Source organism: Pituophis catenifer, unplaced genomic scaffold (genome assembly GCF_029215685.1).
Source record: "Pituophis catenifer annectens isolate HBS135680 unplaced genomic scaffold, rPitCat1.0.hap2 SCAF_1, whole genome shotgun sequence".
In the NCBI taxonomy this organism is placed as follows: Eukaryota; Metazoa; Chordata; class Lepidosauria; order Squamata; family Colubridae; genus Pituophis; species Pituophis catenifer.
Window position 1 is genome coordinate 28,891,402 of NW_027256881.1, and position 15,185 is coordinate 28,906,586.

The window sequence follows — 15,185 nt, forward strand, 5'->3', positions numbered from 1 at the left end:
CAGTATTGATTACTGATATTTCCATGCTGCCTGCTATCTTCCAAAAAAAGGCTCTGGTAGCGCTCTTTTCACTATAAAGTTGGAGGACCCCAAATCTGGATTTGTACTCTTAGATTTACAATTCAAACTTTAAATCCAAACAATACAAGTGAACAGCTGCTTGCTGTCACTGGCTTATAACATTCTATGGTTGAAGTTTCAGTCAAAGCACTAATTTATGTAGTCATTTATATGTATTTTTAATCCCTCATGTTCATTACTAAAAATGATACCAAAGAGAAGGTCTGTTTCATTTTAAAAAGGAAAATAAACAATCTATAATTAATTAAACCTCATTACAATTTTAAAAACTACCTTTTAAAATCATTTTCAATATGTATCTAAAATTGCAAGTGCCAAGTTATTTTTATGTATAATAAATTGCTGCAAATATTATACCTTCCCCCCTTTGTTGTCCACCGGCAGTGAGTTGTCCCTGTGTCTTTATTTGTCCAGGACCATTGGTCCTGCATCCAGATGGCAGGGGCAACCCATCTGCACTGAGTGGTCCTAACATGGCTCCTCTGCTGGCACAATTGGGGTGGACCCATCCCATTTGTCTCCATTTTGCCTGGTTGGACAGCAAGCCACTCCTATCTGAAGGAATTATATAGGGAAGAGGACTTTCAGTCAATACTAAAGCATAATGCCTCCATCTAGTCTAATGTCCTATTTATTTTGATCCTTCAAAAGAAATGCCTATTCCCTAGATAACGTAGAATGAAAAGATTCTTCATCCATATTACTAATGTAAATGTATATTTACTACTAATAAAACTATGGTAGCATTTTACTAGTTGTCTCACAATTTTACAAATTGGTCCTGTTAATATTTTCTGGATCAAAGGAACTGAGAACATGTAGTATTTTAAGTATTTTCTTTGATACCATAAATCTGCACGTCCAAAGAGGAAAATTCTGAGGAGCTAGATTTATCTTGCCTGTCCTTATTCACCTGACTTAATCTCAAAAATGGAAGAACTGCATCTGGGCTCTCATTTCAGCCTGCAGTGAGGACTTACATGGTTGACATCTTCAAAAGATAGGTATTTACACAGTTAAAGCTGGCATGTTATAGAGAAAATGAGATCTTATTTGCCATGCTTTCTATATGGCCGGATTTTATTGTATAGGTAAAATTCCCATTTGAATCCTGAAAATATATATATCCAAATTGAGTTCCTTCTTGTAGTTTATTTATCCAGGAGGATCCTGGAACATGTAAGATAAAGGAAACTTTATTTGGACCATTTTCAATCAGATTTCATACTTACATACAGTGCCAAAATGGCATTGATCCTACTTGTAGATGATGTCTGAGTGACACGAAGGTGGTGCATCCACGCTAACTCTTGATTTCAATGGTTTTGATTCCATCATTTGTTCATGATAGATGGGCCAGTTCTGGGATTAAGAATGGGAGATGCAGTTCTGCATCTGTTCTCTTTGTTTCTCTGGGGTTGATTCCAATTATTGTTTGGAGGGGGGGTCCTAGTGCACAGCCTCTTCTATGTGGTAACTTTCTGGGCTCAATATTCTTCCCTAATCTTATTTGACATCTACCTGCAGCTCATAGGTGAGGTGATCCACCGCATAGGATAAACTATCAGTATACTGATGATTATCAGCTTTACATCTGTGCCCTTTGCCAACCTAGTGATGCCTCAGTTGAAGGTATACTTGAGAGAAGTGTGCTACAACTTGTTCTTTCCAAATTATACCTTCAACGTGCTGCTTTTTACTCTCAAATATCAGGTTATACAAGAAATAAAAATGTCCAGTCTTCAAGTCTTGGAAATTCTATTGACTTCAAGGACACACTCATAGCTTTCCTACAATAGTTCTTAAGTTATTGTTGCTTGCTTGCTTTTATCTTCTTTTAACTCCCCAGTTTGTCTACAGTCCTGATATTTCCTGGACCTGGACTAATTAGTCTTCAACTTCCAAGTCAACTTCCATTATCCAGACAATGCTACTTGCTGAGAGTAAACTAGGTACACTCCATAGTTGGATGTCTCCCATTTGCCATTAATACTGAATACTCATCCTGAGAGTTTTCTTCTGATTCGGTGTGATGGTAGCAACCTAAATAAATTCTATTTTGACAGGTAACTGAGTCACATATAAATCAACCAAATCACAAAATCTATTTATGCCATTTAGTTTTCTCCCAAATTCACTCCAAAACAGGAAAAAAGACTAAGGACAACATCAATCTCAATCTCAGCAAGGGACAGAATTAGACTGAAATCTTCCATTATCAAGCTGAAAGCATAGCTCTGAATTACACAAGTCTTGCCTTTCCTGTATAATGCAAAGAAATTAATTACTTATAGATGTTTACATTACATTAGATCAGAAGAAACCTCCATGGTAGGTACCCAGCACTTCAATCTAAATGGAATAATATATCATCAAATTAGAATACTGTCAACTCTTCTCTGAATTAATTACTAATACTGGATCGTAACAGTAAAGTACTATAGCAGTTATAATTTCAAGTCAAAAGATTTTTTTTCACAATCTACAAAATAGATGAAAGATAGTTAATAACACATGCTGAGGACAACTGAAATTAGTACAGTGAGAACCAAAGAAACCTGTATTTTGCCTTCCTCCTAATCCAGTGTGTTTCAGATGTTAAACTTCAACTGCCATCATTCTCAACACCCAACTAACCAGCATCACCGCTGTTGGTTCAATGCATTCAAAGAGTGCTAATCTGAGTAAATACCAGTATTTGTAAAAATTGCAACTACAGTACCTTAACAGATAAATTATTTTCAAGCATTTAATAGACTGGTGGTTACCTTGCAGTCTGATACAGTATACAGGTGGTCTTCAACGCTGGTAATTGGAACCAAAATTTCCATCGCTAAATGACATGATCATAAAATGGGATGTTGCAGCAATTACCAATGTTGCTATTGTTAAAAGAATCACTGCTGGTCATTAACTTAAGACATCACATGATAACTATTTATAACCACCTGCTGGCTTCTCAATTGACTGCTTGTAGGAACCTGGAAAAAGAGGTTGCAAATGGCAATTATGTGATCATTGGACACAGCAACCAACATAAGTACAAGGGCAAGTTATACCTATCACGATCACTTTAAACAGTGCTGACTAAATGGTCATTAAGCAGGGACCACCTGCATTCAACAGCCATATCTAAGTAATGGAAAGTTACAAAAAACAAACATTGAAATACAATACATTGAATAGAGCCATGGTGGTGCAGTGGTTAGAATGCAGTACTGCAGGCTAACTCACTGCTCGCTCCAGGAGTTCAATTCTGAAAGGCTCAAGGTTGACTCAGCCTTCCATCCTTCTGAGGTTGGTAAAATGAAGACCCAGATTGTTGGGGGCAAGATACTGACTCTGTAACCGCTTAAAGACAGCTGTAAAGAACTATGAAGCTGTACATAAGTCTAAGTGCTATTGCTAAGTGCTATTTATAAATTGGTTTATGATTTATGTTGTTGAGAGTTATATTAATGGAATTAGTGGTGGATTAAGGCTCACTGGTGCCCTAAACACTGACAAATCTTGGTGCCCCCCTCCTTTCAATGAAGAACCAATCTTCATTGGGTTTTTTTTCTTTCTCAGCTTTGCGGTGCCCCCTTTGGCCTAAGCATGTGCTTAGTCTGCTTAATGGTTAATACACCACCGAGTGGAATCCAAAAAACAGCAATTAATTTAAAAGGTGACTAAATGACTAGACAGGGCATTCATACATAGCTCCTCTTCAAGTCCGAAAGTGCCATACCAGCCCTGTCCTGGGCAGGTATGTTTATTAATGATCTGAACATATGTTTATAACATCTTTATTAATGAGCTGAATTAATGAGCTGATGTGATCATTCTTACACCAGCAAATTATATAAAAATAAAAGGACTAGCCACCAATTTTAGTAGACAAAGATTTTAAAAACTCTAGGCAGGCTTGAATAGTAGGACAATATTAACAGGTTGACATTTAGTGGGGAAAAACAATGTTCTGCACCTGAAGATGAAAACAAAAATGAAAAACAAATATAAAATGGAGGACTGTTTTGGCAGTAGTACACGTGAAAAGGACCTGGGTGTTCCAGTACATCAAAAGAGGAACATAAGCTAACAATATGATGCAGCTGTTAGAAAGGCAAATGTTATTTTGGGATATATTAATAGATGCATGGAGTTCAGATCATAAGAAGCAATTGTGTCACTCTACTTCTCTATAGTCAGGCCCCATTTAGAATATTCTTTCCAGTTCTAGGCATTGCAGTGACAAACTGGAGCAGGTTTAGAAGAGAAGGGCTATCAAAATAGTGTGCAAGTACTGAAAACCAAGTCTTATGAGGACTAGTTAAAGGAACTGAATATGTTTAGCCTTCTATATGATAGAAAAATACTAAGTATTTAAAGGATTGTCTCATAGAAGATAAAATTGAGTTGATTTCTAGGGCATGGATGACAGGATCAAGACCAGAACTAATTCACTGAAATGTAGGGAAGTAGATACAGGTTAAGGTTAAGAACTGTCAGAGAGCCAATTTGTTGTATTGATTAAGGCATCAGGTTAGAAATTGGAAAACCATGAGTTCTAAGCCTGTCTTAGGTATGAAACCAATTGGGTGACTTTGAGCCAGTCTCTCTCAGCCCTAGGAAGGAAGCAATGGCAATTGGCAAAACACTTTTGAAATTTTGTCAACAAATCTGCAACACTTTGTCCAGGCAGTTTCCAGGAATTAATGCTGACAAGAAGGCACCAACAAGAAAAAAAGCTGTTAACCAGTGGAATAGCTTGCCATATAAAGTAATATGTTTGAAGACTTAAGTTGAAGTTTTCAAGCCATGACTGGTCCATACAAAATGTAGCAAATCCTGCACTGAGCAGAGTATTAAACTTATGTTCTATGACTCTGGTGGTGAACCCATGACACTATTATAATTACTTAAAACAAGTGGATAGGAAAGATGGTGCATTCCGATTTCTACATTTTATACTACTCAAGTTTTCAAAAACTTCAGATTCAGCATTAAGTAGTTCACATTAAAGTAATATCTAGATTTTTGATGTAATACAAGTAACTAGCAAACAAGGTCATTAGTAAAGGGAAGAGAATCTATTCTGTCAAGTAGCCAATTACTATTGGGAAATTTGTCACAAAATGTTTAAAACAGGGCTGTCAAACTCCCGGGCCATGGTCCAGATGCGTCAACACGCTGGCCATGTCCATGCCCAGTTTAGCAAAGGGGGAACAAGTCCGGATATGTCACTTGACAACATGAGTTTGACACCCCTGGTTTAAAAGGTTGATATAATTCTATTTCTTTGGGTAGGTCTTTGATTGAGGATGGTTTATTCAGCTGTTCTTGATATGCAGCTTCCTCTCTCGTTAAGCAACTGAAGGGGAAAATATCTTCAATCTGCATCTTCATTTCCTCTCTGTGTTACATGAAAGAAATAAAGTTCAAGTGGCAGCAACTCCACGATGACTGAATAACGAAACATAACCCACTAAAAATAAGCCTTTTTTTATTGTTTCTTGCATTTTTTAAACATTTAAAATTTACTCCTGAATCCAAGAAAGCTGCAGAAATCTAATCTGGATATGATTAATGGCCCCATCTAGAGACCAAACTGCTATCCTTTTGAAGGCAAAACTTATATGTGCTTCAACTGAATATAAATATCCAAAGTTAATTCTCAATTTCTAACTTTTCCAAGCCAATATTGAGTTCTTTGGGCCATTCTGACTTATGTGTATCTAGGAATACTTTTCTCAATAAACATATTTATCAATTTGTCAATTTGTTATTACCCATCTTAACTGTAGCTGCAGTTACAGACCAATTTATAGCAGTCTACATAATATTAGCTGAAAAACAAGGTGGGTTGTTGTTAGCACATTGCTGATTTTAACTGTAAAAATCCCAGCTGCTTGCCAGCAACTATTTCTTTTATTTGCCCTGGAACATCTGAAAAAGTGACAGTGGCTTCTCTGCTATTGACCAAAATAAAATTGTTGATTGATTGTTATGATGTCAATTTCCCAGTGAATTTGATTGAAATTATTGAAAGGTGGGGTATATTTGATTGAAAGATAGAATATAAATCTTTACTTTCCTTCCCCCATGAAATATTTTCTACATAGGTCCTTGTTGGTCAGTAGTCTGCCAAATGCAGAGCTTGCCTTGGCAATTCTGCAATTGATCTCAATGTCAATTGTCATTGCACGGGAGAGGGTACTTCCAAGGTATGTAAATTGGCCCACTGCTTGCAGCTTTTGTCCCTTCACTGTGATGATGGGCTCTTGGTGTTGGGCATTCGGATCTGGCTGCTACATCACTTCGGTCTTCTTTGTGTTGATGAGGAGGCCGAAGTTGTTGCATGCTGCTGCGAATTTATCCATGCTGGCTTGCATTTCCTGCTTTGCTCCAGCATACAGGGCACAGTCGTCAGCAAAAAGGAGGTATTTTAGTACAGTCTCCTTTATCTTGGTGACAACCTGGAGTCTTCACAGGTTGAACAGTTTCCCATTAGTCCTGTATCTCAGGCTGATTCCCAAGAAACTGTTCTGGAAGGCGTCTGACAGCATGGCTGAAAACATTAAGTTGAATAGGGTCAGTGCAAGCATGCAACCTTGCTTGACACCGTTTGTGACAGGAAAGGCCTCTGAAGCTTCTCCATCGTCCAGGGCACGAGCCATCATGCTGTCATGGAACTGACATACCATCAGGATGAATCTATCAGAGCACCCAAACTTCCACATGATACGCCACAGATCTTCGCGACTGACAGTGTCAAAAGCCTTAGTGAGATCCACAAAGGTGGTGTACAATTCACAACTCTGCTCTTGACACTTCTCTTGGCGCCATCAGGGTTGCAGAAACCGCACTGTGTCTCAGGTAATAAACCCTGTTCCAGGTAGTCAGGTGGTTCAGCAACACTCGTGCAAGGATCTTGCCTGCGATGGAAAGCAGTGATATTCCTTTATGATTATTGCAGACTTGTCGATTCCCTTTCCTCTTGTAAAGGTGTACAATGGACATGTCTTTCAGTTCCTGAGGAATGGATCCTTGATTCCATAAGGACTGGAACAGCTGAGTAAGTTTGTCGACAAGCACTGCACCACCATCTTTATAGACTTCTGCTGGGATCACATCAGATCCTGGGGCCTTGCCACTGGACAGCTGGCTGATGGCCTGTAAGGTTTCAGTCTTTGATAGTGGGGTGTCCAGACTATAGTTGATATCTGCCTGGGGCATTCTGTCAATCACCTTGTTGATGGAAGATGGGTGGTTCAGTACAGATTGGAAGTGCTCAGCCCAACGCTGTAGAATCAGAGTCTTCTCAGTAATGAGAGTTGCACCATCTGAGTCCAGTAGAGGGGAGCTCCCTGAAGGCTGAGATCCGTACAAGGATCTAAGAGCTTCATAGACTAGCTGAACTGTAATAGTAATTGCCCCAGTTCTTTGCCTATGTCTAATATTGTTCCTTAGCCAGAAGAAAGACAGTTTTCAGTCAAACTAATCTGAATAAAAGGTAAGCAAAGGGCCTTCATTCTTGTTCCTGGTTATTTCTGCTTCTTTCTGGGATTTCTAGGGAACATAAGTCTGTTGAATCAGTATAGCTTATCTCAGTATATATAGATCTTGGCAAATCAACCATTTGTATTGTCATCACCTCACTATCTTTCTCCTTTACTATTTTTTCTTCTTCTCTCAATAGGCTCATGTTGTTTTTCGTATCTTTAAAGAAATCCTTCTGATTTTTCAGAAACATTGTATTTATTTACATGACCTTACAGGAGGGGGTAAGTCGGTGGTGGAATTCACATTTTTTTCCTACCGATTCTGTGGGTGTGTCTTGGTGGGCATGTCTTGGTGGGCATGGCAGGGGAAGGATACTGCAAAACCTCTACTCCCACCCTACTCCAGGGGAAAGATACTACAAAATCTCCATTCCCAGCCCACTCCAGGGAAAGGATACTGCAAAATCCCCATTCCCTCCCCACTCCTGGGGAAGGATATTGCAAAATCCCCATTCCCACCCCACTCTGGGGCCAGCCAGAGGTGGTATTTGCCGGTTCTCTGAACTACTCAAAATTTCCACTACCGGTTCTCCAGAACCTGTCAGAACCTGTTGACTAGCACCCCTGGGGTAAGTGGAAGTAGATTGACAACCCTATTGGGGTTGTCACTTTTCTCCTAGGCAACTTTGTATCTTATATTTTTGAAAAATCTCTTACTCCAAACTCAAGAGATAAGAGGATGATGGTAGCCTATTCTATGATTTAAATGCCATGCCTGCTAGTTTACTGTATCTTGCAACGAACTCAAAAAATGAATGAAAGAAAGCTGTCTTCTTTTCTATTGTAGATGGTTTGTTTTTCCCCCCACTCAATCTAGAGGTTTTTTTCCATTCTAAAAAGAGGGTCTCAGAGTCTATTCAAGCTAAAGTATTCCTGTTTTATTTTACTTTATTTTCCTCCATTGTTTTCCCGTAACAGATTTTAAACTAAGTTCTTTGGGGGCAGAGTTTCACTAAGAAAGAAGTTAAGATAGGCAACACTAGAGTGACAAGTATCCTTCCCTCATCTCAGATTTTATTATTACCCATTCCTTAGAATGCAGGCTGACTGAATGATAAATTGCACACTTTTGTAAATGGTTAATAGTCAATTGTTAATAGTTAATAGTTCAATTTCACAGTTGACTTCTTTTAAAAACACTTATCTAAGAGCCATGTGTCTCTAGTAACTTACTGTTTTATAGTCCTTAGAAGTTCACCCTTTGTCTTCTCTGTTCACACAGTCCTTTGGGTTTTTTTTTTATAAAGGAATTTTTTAAAATGTTAGATAACTGATCTATGATTTCCAGCTTCAATCACCCTGGAAAGGCAACAAGGCAAAAGAAAAAACTATGAAAAAAATGTGAATTTACTTTTTTTAATACAATTTCTTATTTATTTCCAATATCTATACTACAACAATTACACAAAATCTTTTTTGTGTGTGCCTTCAAGTCAGTTTGATTTCTGATGACTGCTGGATTGGTCCTTGCAATTTTCTTGGCAACATTTTCAGAACTGATTTGCTTTTGCCTCCTTCCTGGGGCTGAGAGAGAGTGACAGGTCCAAAGTTACCATGCTAACTTGTGTCTAAGACAGAACTAGAATTATTAGAGTCCTGCAATTTCTGGCTTGATGCACCACACTGGCGCTGCTGCACCACACTGGCGCTCATACAAAATCTAAAAATGTTAAAAAGCTGGAAAATGATGCAAGAAGAAATACTGGAATTAATAAGTTTTTTTAAAAAAAGGAAAATAATTGTATAGTTTTCTTAGATCAACTGCTCCTTTACAATTTGCAATAAATACTTGATTAACTAATGCATTCCATTTCTTTGAATTTTTCTTTTCCTTCAAAGGGTTTCATGATTTTGGTAGAAATAATTGCATTCTCCAGACATAGATACTTTTTAAAAAATCATTAATTTAATTCCTGTATTTGCTCTTGTTATAGAATGCTTCCATGCATGTTACTAGGGATTGATTTACAGCAATGCTTACAAGTTTGTGAATCTTTTTTAATTTTCAATATTTCTACATAAAAGTGACCTAAAATGTGATTTGTTTTCAACACAAGCCCTAAAATTAAATAAAGAGAACTCTGTGAAAGAGAATTCACCTTAGATAGCAATAACTACAACTAAAAATTTCTAATAATTACTGAACAGTCCTACACATTAGCTTGGAGGAAGTTTAGTCCATTATTTTTTATAGAATAGCTTCAACTAAGGGAGGTTGGTGGACTTCCTTAAATGAATTACTCATGTAATAATTACTTTTCTATTTCTTCTATTTCGATTAAAATATCTTAACTTAAACTAAGTAAATTATCTGGGTGACTTTAGGTCAATCACTGTCTACCAGCCCTAAGAAAAAAGGCAATGACAATCCATTTCCAAAAATATTTGCCAGGCAGTTGCCAGAAGTCAAAACTGTCTCACAGATGTATACCGACACACACATTAAAACTAAAGTTATGGAGGTGGAGCAGGGGTGGGTTCTACTTACCTTTACTACTGGTATGCAACGGGGCAGTGTGTGCATGCTTCTGTACATGCGCAGAAGCTTCTGCACATGTGCAGAAGCTTGCTGATGACATCCGGGTCAGTGAGCGGAGTCTCCCGCTGGTTTTACTACCGGTTCTTGCGAACCGGTCTGAACTGGGGGCAACCCACCACTGAAATGGAGGCATTACTTTTAATTCAGTCTTTATATTTATGAGTAAATATGAGGAATATTCATAGTGATCTTAGAGATCTGTTGGTCGGGGACACGAATATATACCGTATATGCTTATATAAATGAATTGCAACAAATGTTAAATAAATTATATGATATAATGAGCATTTGAAAATTAATATGTTAAAATTTATGATAGTTGTGTTTGGTAAGAAAAAATTGAGTGAATTCTTGCAAATTACACATCAATGGTAAAAACTAGAGCAAATAGTTCTATTTGTAGAGTGTAGCTTGGTAGAAAATATGCTAAAGATAGGGAAAGTAGTGGAGAAACTATCAGATGCAAACCCTGATAGAAAGGTAGTGAGTAACATGTAATCTGTTGCAAGGACCTGAATACTTGTCAAAAGAAGGAAAATGGCTATGTACAAGTACATGAATAGACTTCCCTAAATCTAAGCTTAAATGGACTCTGTTGCATATTGAATAGGAGTAAGTAGAGGCTTCATTCAGGTCCACCAAACCGGCAGGAAAATACTCAAACCTCATTGGCTGACCCGTCTGACAGCTTGCCCTTTTATAGGGAGCTGTCAGATGAGCCGGCTGCTGGGTTGTACCAATCTACTAATAAAGAGCTGTTGGTACTGTTTGAACAGTGTCCTGTCTCTTCCATCGCCCGATTTAACACTCGCGATGAGGATGGGATTGGAAGAACAGTAAACAAAAAGAGCTAAATTAGATTGCAGTCCCAATGAAGAAGGGACCGCCAACTAGTGTGGGGCAAAAAAGTATTTAGTCAGCCACCAATTGTGCAAGTTCTCCCACTTAAAAAGATGAGAGAGGCCTGTAATTGTCATCATAGGTAGTCCTCAACTATGAGAGACAAAATGAGAAAACAAATCCAGACAACCACATTGTCTGATTTGGACAGAATTTATTTGCAAATTATGGTGGAAAATAAGTATTTGGTCAATATCAAAAGTTCATCTCAATACTTTGTTATATATCCTTTGTTGGCAATGACAGAGGTCAAACGTTTTCTGTAAGTCTTCACAAGTTTGGCACACACTGTTGCTGGTATGTTGGCCCATTCCTCCATGCAGATCTTCTCTAGAGCAGTGATGTTTTGGGGCTGTCGCTGGGCAACACGGACTTTCAACTCCCTCCAAAGGTTTTCTATGGGGTTGAGATCTGGAGACTGGCTAGGCCACTCCAGGACCTTGAAATGCTTCTTACGAAGCCACTCCTTCATTGCCTGGGCGGTGTGTTTGGGATCATAGCCATGTTGAAAGACCCAGCCACGTTTCATCTTCAATACCCTTGCTGATGGAAGGAGGTTTGCACTCAAAATCTCACAATACATGGCCCCATTCATTCTTTCCTGTACACGGATCAGTCGTCCTGGTCCCTTTGCAGAGAAACAGCCCCAAAGCATGATGTATACAGGCTGTATACCGCCCTGAGTCCTTCGGGAGAAGGGCGGTATAGAAATAAAAATGATGATGATGATGATGATGGTGATGATGATGATGATTATGTTGCCACCCCCATGCTTCACAGTAGGTATGGTGTTCTTTGGATGCAACTCAGCATTCTCTCTCCTCCAAACACGACAAATTGTGTTTCTACCAAACAGTTCTACTTTGGTTTCATCTGACCATATGACATTCTCCCAATCCTCTTCTGGATCATCCAAATGCTCTCTAGCAAACTTCAGACGGGCCCGGACATGTACTGGCTTAAGCAGGGGGACATGTCTGGCACTGCAGGATCTGAGTCCCTGGCAGCGTAGTGTATTACTGATCGTAGCCTTTGTTACGTTGGTCCCAGCTCTCTGCAGGTCATTCACTAGGTCCCTCCATGTGGTTCTGGGATTTTTGCTCACCGTTCTTGTGATCATTTTGACCCCATGGGGTGAGATCTTGCATGGAGCCCCAGATTGCGGGAGATTATCAGTGGTCTTGTATGTCTTCCATTTTCTAATTATTGCTCCCACAGTTGATTTCTTCACACCAAGCTGCTTGCCTATTGCAGATTCAGTCTTCCCAGCCTAGTGCAGGTCTACAATTTTGTTTCTGGTGTGCTTCGACAGCTCTTTGGTTTTCACCATAGTGGAGTTTGGAGTGTGACTGTTTGAGGTTGTGGACAGGTGTCTTTTATACTGATAACAAGTTCGAACAGGTGCCATTAATACAGGTAATAAGTGGAGGACAGAGGAGCCTCTTAAAGAAGAAGTTACAGGTCTGTGAGAGCCAGAAATCTTGCTTGTTTATAGGTGACCAAATATTTATTTTCCACCATAATTTGCAAATAAATTCTTTCCAAATCAGACAATGTGATTGTCTGGATTTGTTTTCTCATTTTGTCTCTCATAGTTGAGGTCTACCTATGATGACAATTACAGGCCTCTCTCATCTTTTTAAGTGGGAGAACTTGCACAATTGGTGGCTGACTAAATACTTTTTTGCCCCACTGTATGTTTAACCCAGCCACAGACAATTGGGACTCATATATGATTAGGTTCGAGTGTTTTATGGAGGCCAATGATCTCCTAGGATTATTGGGCAATAGAAAAGAGTGCTGTCTCTCAGCTATTGTGGATCTAAGGTTTTTGACACAGCCAAGGCACCCGTTGCACCGGCAGCTGTACAAACGGTGCCCTTGGCCACTCTCCAGAACGCACTGCAAGCACACTACACTCCGGTACAATCCAAGTTCATTTGACAGCGCAAATTCCATGCAGAGTGCAGGAGGAAGGCAAATCCATCAACCATTACATGGTGGCGCTGAGAAAGGGCGCAGACTATTGCGAGTTTAGAGAATTGGAGGACATCTTGCTGGAGCAGCTCATCAGTGGAGTGATCTTACAAAGGCGGCTGTTAGCAAAGCCTAACCTTACTCTACAGATAGCACTCAATGAGGCCAGAACAACAGAGTCCTCACACAAATCTGCGGCAGCTCTACAAAAGGCAGGAAACGTGACTTCATGCCAATCATCTGCAGTCCACCAGGAGAGCACCGAGCTAATTGAGTCATCGAAAAATGAAAATGACATCTGCCGGATACAATCAGAGGGGAGAAAAAGAAAGTATTCCCAGACACAGAGGGAAAACAGCCACTGTGTGCAGGATGTGGAGGCAAGCACTCCAGGGCAGTGTGCAGATATATAGAGACAGTGTGCCAGAGATGCGACCGAAAGGGGCATCTCGCAAGAGTTTGCTGTGTTAGTCAGCCCACCATATTCCGCACAAGACAGCACCTCAATGCTGTCACACCCACTGACAGACAGAAGCTGGCATCCTGGGAATCCAGGCGCAGGGAGGATCCGCCAGGAGAGGAAAAAGACGCGTATCAAACCAACATCAGGCAAGCAAGCTCTTCAAAAGCAAAGAAAATTCACATTGCCGCTCAGATAGAGGACTCACAATGTGACATGGAAATCAACACAGGATCATCATTGACGTGTCCTGGGAGACAATCAGGAAGGCTGTGCCCAGACTCAAGAAGAGAGACCTAAGTCCCCAGAGAATACAATTAAAAAACTACCAGGGGAACCGCATCCCTGTCATGGGGAGCAGAACTTTCCAGATTGGATTTAGGGAGTTCTCTGGACCCCTGAAACTAGCTGTCATCGGCAGTGCATTACCAAGCCTGCTCCACTTGGATTGGTTCAAAGCCCTGGGACTAGGGGTAACCGGAATCAACGCTATCCATCACGATGATCCAGATGACCTAATTCAAGAGTTTGAGGACGTATTCAGAAACAGCCTGGGCAAGTATAAACCAACGCCTATTTCTTTCAGCCTAGACCCCAAAATGGCCCCAATCAGGCTTAAATTGCGAAGGGTCCCTCTTGCACTCAAACCCAAAATCGATAAGGAATTGGATAAACTAATTGGCCAGGGAATCCTTGAACCCATCGATCATGCCCGGTGGGAAACCCCTATCGTCACACCTATTAAGGCTGACGGATCAATCCACATCTGTGCAGACTACAAACGTACCATCAATTCAGCCCTACAACAGAGCGCCTATCCCGTACCCATCGTTCAGCACTTGCTTCATTCATTGGGAAAAGGGAACACATTTGCTAAGCTCGACCTGGAACAGGCTTAACAGCAGTTGCCAGTCGATGACAGCACAGCCAAAGTACAAACGATTGTCATGCACAGAGGTGTGTTCAAGTGTCACCAGCTACAATTCGGTGTGAGTGTGGCACCAGGATTGTTCCATAGTATTATGGAATGACTATTGCAGGGTATTCCTGGGGTAGTACCCTATTTTGACGATGTCCTGGTGTCCACTGCCAACAAAACTACACTATTTGACTGTTTGAGGGCTGTCCTCACTAAATTTAGAGAAGCGTACTCAAAGTCAAATGCAAAAAATGCCAAGTAGCAGTGCCAAGGGTAGAATTCCTGGGCTACCTGATCAACAGGTCCGGGATACACCCCACTAAAAGCAAAGTTGCAGCAATTAAAGATGCGCCCACCCCCAAGAATAAAAAAGAATTGCAAGCATTCCTGGGATTGCTTAATTTTTATAGCATGTTCTTGGCACAGAAGGCAGCTGTGGCAGAACCTTTGCACAGGCTGCTAGGAAAAAAGGTTTCCTGGATCTGGGGTCGTGCTGAATCTGCCACGTTTGAAACAGTAAAAATACTTTTGTCACCTGACAATATGCTAGTCCACTATAGCGAGACGCTACCATTGGTGCTAACGTGTGATGCCTCCCCATTTGGGGTCAGGCTGTCCTTAGCCACCGGATACCTAATGGCAGTGAGGCACCAATTGCCTATTGCTCTAGGACCCTGTCCTCCACCAAGCGAAACTACAGCCAGCTGGACAGGTAAGCGCTGGCTGCAGTCCTGGGCTCCGGAGGTTCCACAACTACCTATATGG